The 12174-nt window shown below is 49.8% G+C and overlaps 1 protein-coding gene across 2 annotated transcripts in view; it reads right to left on the bottom strand.

Annotated features, from left to right (window-relative positions):
- The window catches only part of NHS (NHS actin remodeling regulator), a gene marked incomplete at both ends in the record, with an annotated part of 329842 nt that overhangs the window by 146754 nt on the left and 170914 nt on the right, over positions 1–12174 (bottom strand). The window lies entirely within an intron of this gene.

The raw sequence follows: 12174 nt of genomic DNA, 5'->3' as shown, positions 1-12174 counted from the left end.
CCACCTGCGATTCACTAATACACAAGGTGACTCTAGGCAAGTCACTTAAGAAGTTAAGAGAAAAATCTTGCTATCGTTCCCTGTCCTGTGAACCCCAGAGAGTTCAGAAGAGAGTCTTAAGAAGCCCACACAAAGCCGACAGCAGAGTGAAGAGATTTACGTCAGGGTCGGCCTGCCATCTTGGAGGCCGAGCAGTGGCGCGGTGTTTCTCCCTGGTGTCGCCGCCCTTAGTTCATAGCGTGTCACCCAGCTTCCCAAGTCCTGGAGGACTAGAGGGGTTGACAAGAGGCCTGAGCTAAGGAGGTCATGGCTTCTACTCCCATCAGGGCTCAAGCGACATTAGGGGCCCTCTGGGGCCTCAAGTAAATGGCTGTGTTTGCTCACAGAAGGCGGCCAAGGGGTGTGCTGCTAAAATGGGGAATCTGATCTCTTTGTTAAGAAAGCACCTGACAAGGTATGCTGTCACTCTGTCAACTCCCTATGGGTTTCCAGCCACATTTTCAGGCATCTATCTTATTATCATCAAATGCTCTTATGGTGATTCCAACTTTATCCTCTCCCTTCATAAGCATTAAGGCAGCTTTTACATGTGTGCTTTGAGTTCTCTTTGGCTCTAAGTCCCTTGAGGACAGTGGCCTGTCTTCGGATTCTCTTGTAGCTGTTCTCAGTCCAGGCACGCAGAGCTCTATGCGCCGAGAAGAAAGCCCACTGTATAGCGTGGACAGATATGCCTACGCTCACCCAACGATGTGACAGTGTGACCCATTATCACATCTCTCATTCCCCCAGAATAGCTCTGTAGGGCAGGGACTTCTAGCCTCATTTTCTTAAACAGTGAGACACCTGGGCTACAGAGAGATGAAGTAACTTGCTCCAGGCCACATGTGGCAGAACCAGGACAAGGAGACGGGTTCTCTGACTCCTTCACTGGACTTTTAAAATTAAGTTATCTGAAAACAAATGCCCTTGGTTTTGAAAGCAGAGAAAAAAACCTTCGGCAGTCTGGCCTTGCCTTTTGTCAGATGGCTTGGAGGTTCTTATTTCTTCTGCCCTCTGTGTATAAACAACCACACAGATATATGCCTTCTTTTTTTAAAGATTTATTTATTTAAGAAAGAGAGAGAGAGAGAGAGCATACATGAAGGGGCAGAGGGCAAGGGAGAGAATCTCAAGCAGATTCCTTGCTGAGCCTGACGTGGGGCTCAATCTCATGACTCTGAGATCATGACCTGAGCCGAAACCAAGAGACAGATGCTTAACTGACTGCGCCTCCCAGGCACTCGCACCCCTGATCTCCTCTATGGTTTTCATAGTGAAATTGGCAAAATTAACAAACTAGCTCTTTTTCCCACTCCATTAAAAAAAAGGAAACAAAACTAAAAACCCAATTAATCTTCCATCAGCTCATCTACTAGGAGATTTTAGTTCCCTCTTCTATCTAACTCAGTCTGAGCTACTCTTTTGGCCGTAAGTCCCGCCACCATATTCCCAGGAAGTACAGCCTCCTCTGGGGTGATGGCAGCCAGATCAAGGGCCCAGGGGCTTGCAAGAGAAGTAGTGACCTTATCTGTCAGGTCCCCTGTGAGAACAAAAGGCCTGTTCCAGATCTTTCCCTCCACTATTCAAGAAAGCTTGGCATTTCTTCGAAGCCTTGAAAACTGAACCAACGCTGAATCCCGAAACCAGCAAACCAAATCGAAGGCCAGACTTGTTCACTCACATGGGCCCCATCCTGATGAAAATGCTGTTGGCAAAAGGCTGCTCGGGGAGGCCTGGCCAGACTATTAAAGATTTGAATCCAGGGAAGACGCAGAGTCAGCACTGACGTATACAGAAAGTACATACTAATGACAATAGCAGCTAATACTGGTTTAGTCAGAATACACGTCAGACATTGTACTTAATCCTCACAAGAACCCTATGAGATAAGTACTAATATCCCCCTTTTACAGATGAAGAAACTGAGGCACAGGAGACCAGAAGTCTGCCCAAGGCCACACAGCCAGAGCAATAAACCATGATTCACTCTGGACAATGATTTGGAGAGGGGCTTACTTTCCACTTTTTAAAAAATTGTACATATTACTGTTTTATCTTTATTACTTTTTTTGCCACCAGCAAATAACTATATTGCTTTTTAAATTAAAAAGATGTAGCCAGACTGGAAAGTGAGCCTAATTCGGACTAAATGAAAAAATGGCAAGCTCTTCTATTAGTGACAAGTAAAAAACAAAACAAAACAAAACAAAAAAAAACCTAAAGTATTAAAAGAAAGGACAGTTTTTCATGTTGAAGTGTTAAATCCAGGTCAACCAAGGGCCATGCTGGATGGTTCCCTAGGGCAACTATTTGTTTGTGAAGAGGTACTCGAAAGTGGGGACTCCTATGTGACTGGGGAGGCCTAAAACCCTCCATCTCCAGAAGCGTGTGGAGCATTCTCTCAGCCATCCCAGTGTTACTTTTCCTGATTCTTAGTGACTTGATGTCCCCAATTCCATACTGGTGGTCTTCTGTCTAACCAGATTTCTTCCTACTACGAAGACAGAGCAGCTGAATAAAATTCATGGATTCCTACCAAAGCCCACGTTTGCTTTGGTGCCCCCTCCTACTGCAAACCGCAACTGTGTGTGACAGCCGCCTCATAGACACCGATGTGCACAAAGACCCATGAGAGGTCCACAAAGGCGTCAGGCAAGAGGAAAAGGAGAAAGCAGACACCCAGCTCCTCTGCCCAGGAAGCAGAGAAGTGGCCACCCGGAGCAGCCTGTAGGCTGGGTGCCCCCACACTGCACACCTACTTCCTCCCTCTCCAGAGGAGGGCCCGACTCCCCCTTTGTCCTCCCTCCTCAGAGCCCGGCTGGGGTGAAAGTTGAAACCCAGAGGAAGTTCAACGGCATCCGGATACAATTACTCAGGAAGGACAGACTTCCTTTGAGCCCCTGATTTTCAAATCAGAGAATCTAGAAAACTCGGCGACCTCACCTCTCATCACTGCCCATCATCCCCTCAAAAGGAAAGCTTCTTGTCATCTTACACAGACAGAGAAGAGCCTGTCTCAGCGACGGACTTATCCACTCTGATCAGGGCCTCTTCTGGGCCAACTTCTAACCCTTTCAGAAAACAGAGAGCGAGCAAGAGAGGAAGAAGAATCAGGGACATCTGCTGGTTGCCACATCCATCTGCGCAATTGGATCGATCGTCTCCATTTTGGAAGTGGCCTAAATATATTTTTACATGAATACTGTTCTAAACAACTCGGTAAGAGTCAACTTACAGCTCACACAATAGCACAGGATTCTCACTAGAGAGAGAATCATCCCTCGGCAAAACCAACAAAGGCAACACCACAGGGAAATCGGACAAGAATCTGTAGACACCAAGAGGGGCAGGCCGGGGCAGTGGGAAGGCTGACTCTCCCTTACTTCGTTCTGGAGTCCCGTATGTGCTGGAAATTCCTCCCTCAACTGCCAATTGAGCTCTAGGCCCACAGAATGCACTCGTGGAATTCTTTTGCCGGAAGCCATTTGTCTGGGTGGCCATGCCTAGTCCAGATCATTCTGTTGAACACAAGATGACTCATTTAGGGAGGAAGGGGAGAGGAATGATTCGCGTAAACACCCAGAGCTCAGGCAGCTCTTGACACCCTCAACTGCTCCATCAATACCTGCTGGGAAGAAATGAATGAGTGCATCTGGAGGCATTCGCTGTGGAGAGACAGATCTGTGGCAACTGTCCACAGCACTCACCACTGCCTGACAGTTTACTGGCTGACTCTCTTCCCTAGAACATAAGCTCTATGACATCAAGGACCGTATCCGAGTCGTCATCTACTGCACCTCTAGCAGCTCGAGTTATGTAGGAAGTACCCCCATAAGCATCTGGACAATATTACTCATGACCAAGTTAGCCGTGGGGTATCACTAGAGAGTAGCACTCTGAATGGCATGAAGAGAGAGCCTCATGGAATGTTCCACTCCAGAGGCTATAGAACAAATGTTCAGATGCTTCTCAGAGCAATTAAACCCCAATCCGTCCTAGGAAGAGCAGTGACTCAATCAGTAGGTTGGCACACGACCGCAGTGGGAGACGAGGCTCGGTCTCATGCGCATGGGATCCTGACTACGTTAGCTCAGACTCACAGTGACAGCCCCCCCAGCCTAGTGGCCATCGCTGGTGCGCACACACGTTTGGGTTTGTCTTCCAGTGGGCACACACTTTTATGACCAGGTTTATCTTTTTTACAGAAGAGGAAACTGAGGCACATAGAGACTAAATGACTGGATCCAAGGCATGTGGTGGGAAAGCTGCAGAGTCAGGACTCGTCCTCGAACCCTGAGCTACAGCCGTCTAGACAGCAGGGCAACAGACGGTGCACCCAGGAGGCCTCTGTGTCCTGGGCCTGTCAGGGTACAACATGTTCTGAGTCTGAGGGGCCTTCGGGCATCCAGGAAAAGCTCAAAGTCTCTCTCTTCTTCTCAAAGCCACTGGAAGAGTAGCTCGTGTCAACTGCGCCCCGCCTCACTGCACATCCCATCTTCCTTCTAGGCATGCATGGAGTCAAGAGAGAACACAGCTACACGCAACCTGTTTCTAAAAATCCCTTATGGTATTTCAACCTTTCTTGGAAAAGAAACACATCAATTCTCAGTCATCCCTCCTAAGTAAAAGAGTCTGAAGAAAGCCACAGAATGTTCTAAACTCTCCTTTCGGCCACCATTTCAACGTCACTTCATACCAGATCTTCCCAGAAACAGCAAGACTAGATGGCTGACTCGGCTTTTCTCTCTTCACCCCGTTTCTCCCATGACGGGTCTGAAAAGTGGGGAAATTGTCCCCAAAACAGGTAATGGGAGAGAAAAGAGGAGGCAAGTGAGAGCAAGGAATGAAAGCAAGGCCTCAATACCAGCCCCTGAAAACCCAAGCAAACGACTGAGCTGTGCCTGCCCAGGAGGTCAGGCCCAGGAGCGTCCCGGAAGAAAGGGAGCGGGGCCCGGCCACTCAGCAGAGCGAACAGCACAACTTCCTCACTCTGCAACCCTGGAACCTTTTTTTCCCCCTTCTTTTTGGAAGAGAGATTAACATCGCTAAATAATAGAAGACCTACATTCTTGAAAAATTAATGACTGTCCTATATCAAGCAGCTGTCAAATTTATTTGCTTGTTTTCCTGACAAAGTGTTTCATCCCAAATGTTCACAGGGGACCTTGCCTTCATCAGTCTCAAGTCACTGGGGGTGGTGGGGGGTGGTGGGAGGCAACCCGAGAAAGCAGGAATTCCCAGTTTCCTCATTAACCCGTTAATTCCAAAGACCAGATCAGCCTGCCTTTTCCCACGTGATTCTGCAGAACTCACAGAGCAGAGGACAAAGCAGCCACAGACAATCTCCTTGTCCTCAGTTGGAATTACTAGCTGATGCCAACAGGATTCTAATGCAGGCCTTTGACTGCTCTCCCTTCCTTCGTTTTGCTTCAAGGCTGGGAGTCCCAATGCCCAGAGCATACTCTGAGGTAGCTTCTTTGGCTCATCTCCCTCTGGCCCCCAGTCTCTCCTCCCAGCTCTGATTGGAGGGAAGGGGGCTCTCCGTTGTGGAAAATCTGGTGCAGATGCCCAGTCCTTCCCCAACACCAGCTCTCCACCTTCCTCCCCAGCGGCTGACTGTGATCGGCTCTCTGTCCACGCTTTTACTCCACTCAGGGAAAAAAAAAATAGCGAGAAGAGGCATTGTCCAGGTTACTTATAACCTGGAGCTCTGTCCTTCGCCACTGATGCCCCATGTGGGGCCGGATATTAAAGTTGCCCCTTGTCTCCCTGCTAATCCCCTCCTCCAAAGCCGCACCTTTGAGACCACCCCACCTTAGCGTTGTGGCGGCGTGGTCCCAGGAGGCAAGAGAAGGTGAAACTCAAATTTCTCCACTGTGCATGAGAGCCACCCCAGGCCCCTGAAACTAATGATTAAGCTTCATTTTTAATTACAGGGGAATTTAAACTAGGTAGGCTCTCCAATTTCCTCCCTTCCCTTCCTGCTCCAGTGGTCTTGGTTGTGGCAAGGTTGGCCATTCAAGTTCAACTGGATTTCAAACAGAGAGGTAGTTCCCGGTATGCGCGCCCCATTCACTGAACGTTCACCTCTCAGTGTCTGCTCTTCGCCGAGCTCCTGATAGACGTGAAACAGTCCGTGTGCGCAAAGAACGTCATCTGGAGAGAAGACAGACGTTTGTTTCCTGTCCTTAATGACCATGAACAGCATTAGCTTCTGCTTGGAGACTGATTAGGAAAATGAGAAGGGAGAAGGGGGGTGCTACGGGTGGGGGCAGCCCATCACAGAATCAAGGAACACGGCCTCTCTGCAGGAGACAGAAAAGCGATGGACAACTCGAGTTAAAGCAGCAACCAGCGCCCCACACCTCCTGCCGCCAATGTCCCTCGCTCAGCTTACTTGAGGACAGAGCAGTCGCCACCTCCTAGCACCTAGTAGGTGCTCAGTAGGTATTTGTCGAATGAGCGAATGAAAATCAGCAGCCCAAGAAAAATCTTAGCTTCAAGAACCTAAAGAGAATTGTACATCCCCAATCCGAACGTGGCATAAAAAAACAGTTCAGTGTACATCCCACCTTTGAACAAAAGTCCCATCTTTAATTCTGGCACCCAGAGAGTGAGGAAGGGGCAGCCTAAGAAATATAACTCGGTAAATATTTTTAGGTTCTTATCCTGTTTGGGGTTCGCCCCCCAAAAGGGATGATCTGGGTGTAAGAGGAGATTCTGGAAAGCCGAGCAGAGTGCGGCAGGGATGGGGAAACATGGGGGGAAGGAAACCAGTGCAAGTTACTGTCAGTGATGGGGGTTGGTCCTGCTGGAGACCCACTGGGAACCTGTGGAACACAGCTCACGACTGTCCCACTAAGGGGGAGGGGGAGTTTAGGCTAACCTCCACCAAATCACCCCACTCTTTGGTTGAGGGTTACTGTGCTGTGTTTGGCGGCGGAGGGAGGGTTGTCGAGCACCCCTGCATTGCAGAGAAAGGGCTCGGAGGGAGAGGCTACAGGGCCTATGCCTGGTGGGAGCTGTCCCCATGCAGCACACTGTCTTCTGAGCCACAGGTGGCCCCTGGGGGCACCTGGGGAATATGGCTTGGGCACACACAGCGTCTGCGACAATTCTCTGCTCGGCTTCCTTCTGAACCTGGTATACCTACACGAAGAGAGGTAATTGGTTTTGTTCTTTGTTAGATGTCACGTTGGTCTGTCTCTCATTAGCCTGGTTGCCTGATGTTTAGATTTTTCCTCTTCTCATCAATAAAAGCAATTGAAGTGTTTCCTTTGGGGAAAAAGAGCAAGAGAATGGAATCCTGTGGTGTTTGAAGAAGAAAAGAAACGAGGCTGCTTCCAAATCAGAATAGCATCAAGACAGAAAAGCAGGGGGGAAATGCCTGCAGAAAGTTCCACTTTTTCTCATTCATTGTTAGCACTCGAAAATGAAGCAGTCTATTAATACGAAGCACTAGCATGTTTGGAGAATATCCGCCATACCCCAGTTTAAACCATGACACACATTCCCGAGAAGCTAACTGTAAACTGTATCACGCACTGAGAATTATTTTTTCACTTCTGACTTGCTTTTCAAATGCAAGATTTCCTGGCCCAAGTAATCCGATCCGGGGAAATGCTTCTTGCCTGGAAATGGCAAAAAATGTTTAAAAGGAATCTGAATTTCACCAGGTTTACAGATCTGAATTTGATTGCCTACAAAAGAGCTTTGGGGTGAGATCATTTACTGAGCGAGTTATCGGATTTGCCACTAGCACACACCTTCTCGTCTGCTGGCTCGTGCACGCGGGCACGGCCACACAGACACACAGGCACACGCACACATAGTGGGGCATGGGCGGGGTGGGGAGCAGCATGTCGGGGCTGCAGGAAGCGGAAGCCGTACAGTGAGAGAGCAGCTAACACCTACCGAATGCTTACTGTGTGCCACGCACGGGTCTAGGCAGGTTTTTCTGGTTGGGGCAGAAATACGATGTACTCACGGAATGCCTTGGACGGACAGATCTAAGGACCGGCGACAATACCAGTTGTGATGATTTCATAACATCCACTGATTTTCTGCTGTATGCTGGAAAGCATCCCAGCCTCACTTGTAGATGCTAACGGCCGATATTAAATACGAAACTATACTGCTCATGCTCCGAGCATTTCGACAGTAGGAACTCAACCCACATACACCGTGAAACTAGTTATTCTTCTGGCCCCATTCTACAGACGAGGAAATGAAGACACAGAGAAGTTAAGCTGCCCGAGCTCACTCAGCCTGTAAGTAGCAGAGCCAGAATTTGAAACCCGTGGTGCTGGGCTCCAAGCCTCCTTTCTTAACTGGTGACCACCCCAATGCTGGAAAGCGGAAGGTCTGGGTCCTAGTTTGGTCTCTACCTTTACCCCACGCGTCACCCTGAAGAGAAATATAACCCCTCTGGGCCTCTGTGTCTGAGAGTGGTCTCCATAGTTACCGGGTGTCTACGCTTCCCTGATCACTTCCATGAGCTTTTAACTTCAGTTAGTGAAGTGCTCACCGCATAGTTCATCCTTTCTCGGAAAAGAATGGTATCTCATTCATCTCTTGAGGGGCCTTAGGGACGGTCTGACATCACCCTCCACTCCCGCCCCTTTCCAGAGACGAGGAAATGGAAAGTTCCATGAAGGAGAGGAGGTGGAGGATGAGAGAGAAGACAGAATGAAGACAGCGTAGACAGGCTTCCAGCTCCATTGTGGTCAGTGTCTGCGTCTCCGCCATGACAGTATTTGAAGCCAGCTGGTGGCACGCCAGCGACTGAACCAAGCACGTCTTCCAAAGTCAAATGTGAATGATTTCTGAGATATTGGTATTTGTGGGGCCACCTTCTAGGAGTATGAAAAAGTGAGTTTGGAATGATACATAATTCACTTTAGACCAAATTTTGGAATTTACATGGCTACAGATATAGAGATGGTTGGGTCCAAGCTGTTTTAAGATATGCATCATGTTCTCTAATTTAGGCACACATTATAAGAAGTATTTAACCTAATCAAAATGAAGAAGAATCCACTTAAAGCGGAAGCAGCACCCTACCAGAAAACCCTAGGAATACGGAGCATGGGATATGTTCCCCGTTGCTGGCATCTCCTAGGCTCGCTTCATCTCCTGCTGCATCTGAACCTTTTCTCAAATCAGGTCCATGAAGATTTTGGTGGGGCCATCACAGGGGCCTAAGCTCCTCGTTAGCCTTCCTCACATATCCTCGTTACGGCTCATCAAAAACGAATAAAGCCTCCTCTTGAGACACTGGGGAAGTTGCTGGACCCTGGAGGTTTGGGGCTCAGGGCTAAGGTAAGAAACACAGGCTCCGCTCAGCAGCCCTAAGGGATATCCAGGTCCATCCCCTGGGCTCTTCCCACGGGCAGGGCAATCAGGACAAAGAGGAAACCCAGAGAAGGATGTTGGGTCTATAACCCCCATCTTGAGCAACTGAGGTCCCCCAGATAACCTCTTCCTTCTTTCCTTGTTTGCTCGCCTGTCTGCACTGGGAGAAGAATGAATAAACTATTTGTTTTCTTTGAAGATTTCCTTCTGATGAGAGATTCTGGGAATGCTTCGAGGCTGGATAAGTGCCCATCCCTCAACCTTAAGATGATGTAAATTGAGCAGACCTGGATGGGGTCCATCAAGTCGCCACTCCTCGTCACTGCTCCTTGTGAAAGGGAAAACAATCATGTGTTTATCCTCGCCGCTGACAGTGTGCAGATGTGTTTTCTTAATGGCACTTGCGACACGCTTCTCTATCCTCTTCGGTGCTTGGAGCCTGTGCTTTTCCATTTCTCCCAGCTGCACAGGGCAAGTCTGTTGGTAACCTCCATTTTTTTTCAAACTGATTCTCTTGCCCTGGATTGTTTGTTTTGTTTTTTAAGTAATTTAAACCACACCAAGTAGCCCTTGGGAGAAGGGTTATTTAATCAAGAGAAAGTTGTTTAGAACACCATTCATGAGATCTTCCCAGAGTTCACCCTTTGGCCAGGACAAAGGTGGAGGGAGAAGAAAAAAAAAATTGAGATTTGCCTTACTGATCTTTCTGAGAAAAATTCAAGCCATGTCTGGAAGGCGGGAAGAGACCGAAACCTAACCACTTCTTAACCTTTCCCTTCGATGATGCAAAACTAAGTTCAACAAGAGAACTACCGAATGTCCAGGATCCTTCTACCTTTCTTTCTGCCCTGTGCCACGAGGCCAAAGAATCAGCTACAACAGACACTAACTCTTCTTGCTGTGCAGTGGATCTGGGCCTCTCTGCACTGAGATTCCCACGAAGGCACAACTGTCTGGAGTGAGAAAGGCCCATGCTCAGGTCTGGAGCACAACCTGGCACGTGATGGTGTGCAAACACGACTTGGCAGCCGGGAGAGCGAGGCAAGGTGATCCCTAGCCAGAGCCTACCCTGCGGCCAGATACGCATCTCGGACATTCCAGATACACCAGCCATCTGTGAATCAACAAGTACTTTTTGCACACCTACCCTGAGCCGCGCAGGTATCCTGCTGAATGCTGAGGATACAAAGGCAAACAACACGGGCCGTGGCCGTGGCCCTTCAGACCCCTTAGTTCAGTGAGGGAAGCAGAGAGACGGCAAGGAACTCATCAAACAAGACTTCTCCGTTGTGAGAAGAGCGGCCACGGCCAAGGGAAAGAGGGTATTGCGATACAGGAAAACGGGGAGACGAAGGGAGCCCTGAAGTCAGAGTAGGGTTCTGAAGGATGAAGTGAGGGGGACAAGAGTGAGGAGGGCGCTGCACGTGCAAATGCTCTCATGTAAGAACGAGCGTGTGTGTGCATAAAAGCTGGTAACGGGCCGGCGTGGCAGGGGCACGCTGGGCCTGGGCGTGCGTGGCATCTGTCACAAGGGGATGAAACGGCACAGGAGTGTTTTAAGATTCACTTAGAATAGCACTTGGGACGCAAGGCTAGAAAAAATTGTTAGCTGATTATCATAACTAATATTTCCCAAGCACTCACTGTTGTGCCTGATGTAGATGATCTCACTTAATTTTTACCGTAAATAGTGATAACACATATGACAAACCACATGGGCTCTCCACCGCGCTGGTACCGACATTCGTGCAGCCTGTCTGGAGGTGGGGGAGGCGTCCTGGGATGGCTTTGTAAGTGGGACAGCTCCCCAAGACGCCGCTCTGGGGCTTCGAGAGCGGAGACATGGACAGCTCTGACCGGTGGGCCCAGCCACGAGTCGGCGTTCCTTGTGTGAGCTCGCCAGGATGCCGGGAAGGCGGAGCCCCCCCTCCCCGGCCTCCCTGGCCTCGGTGGCAGCCAGGAAGACATTGGGCTGCTCTGCGGCCCCTCGGGAGGACCACCTGCCATTCATGCTGGTGCTTCTGCAGTGTACAGTCGGCCAGGATGACTGGGTGAGGGCTGGGGGGACTTACAACTATTTCTGGAAGGAAGAGGAGGGGAAATTAGGGAAGGAAAAGCATCTTTTCACAGCTTGATTCACACCTGAAACTACCTGAATGCCTCCCACCGTCTTCTTTCCAGCTCTCCTTTCACCTTCTCCCTCTAATTCCCTCCCTCTCCCCGCTTCTCTCCCGCTCTCTCTCCTCGAGCTCTCTGGCTCTCTCACACAAACACAACCAGGCACGTGCACATGCACGCACACAGCTGGGAACATTCTTCTCCTCACTGGCTGCTGGCTGGCCTCCCCCCACCCCCGGGCTGGGGGTGGGGTGAAGGGTAGCTCGGGGGGGGGGCGTGGAAGCCGGGGAACCCATCCATTTCCTCCTGGACAAAGGGCAGGGGCAGACTTGGCTTGTTTATTTATTTTCCCCTTCGAAGCTATAGATCATTCCTGAGTAGATGAGACAGCACACGACCCCAGTGCGGTCTGCCAGGGATACAGCCTGTGTGTCCATGTGGGGGACCGAGGCGAGGGGGAAGGAAGGCAACTGTCTTTCTCATTTAGGTCATCACAGAGAATGAAGTGAGCGGCTGCGGCAGGGGAGGGGCAGAGCTGCTCCTGTCCAGAGGGACCGCACAGAAATTCCGATCCAGCATCGCCCTCCGCCCCGGCCTTCACACACAGGTGCCATGTTCTTGTTCTCTCGAGCACCCAGCACACAGTGGGTTACCGAGAAACAC

This window comes from Martes martes (genome assembly GCF_963455335.1).
Source record: "Martes martes genome assembly, chromosome: X".
NCBI classification, from domain to species: domain Eukaryota; kingdom Metazoa; phylum Chordata; class Mammalia; order Carnivora; family Mustelidae; genus Martes; species Martes martes.
This window is presented reverse-complemented; position numbering and strand designations above follow the sequence as displayed.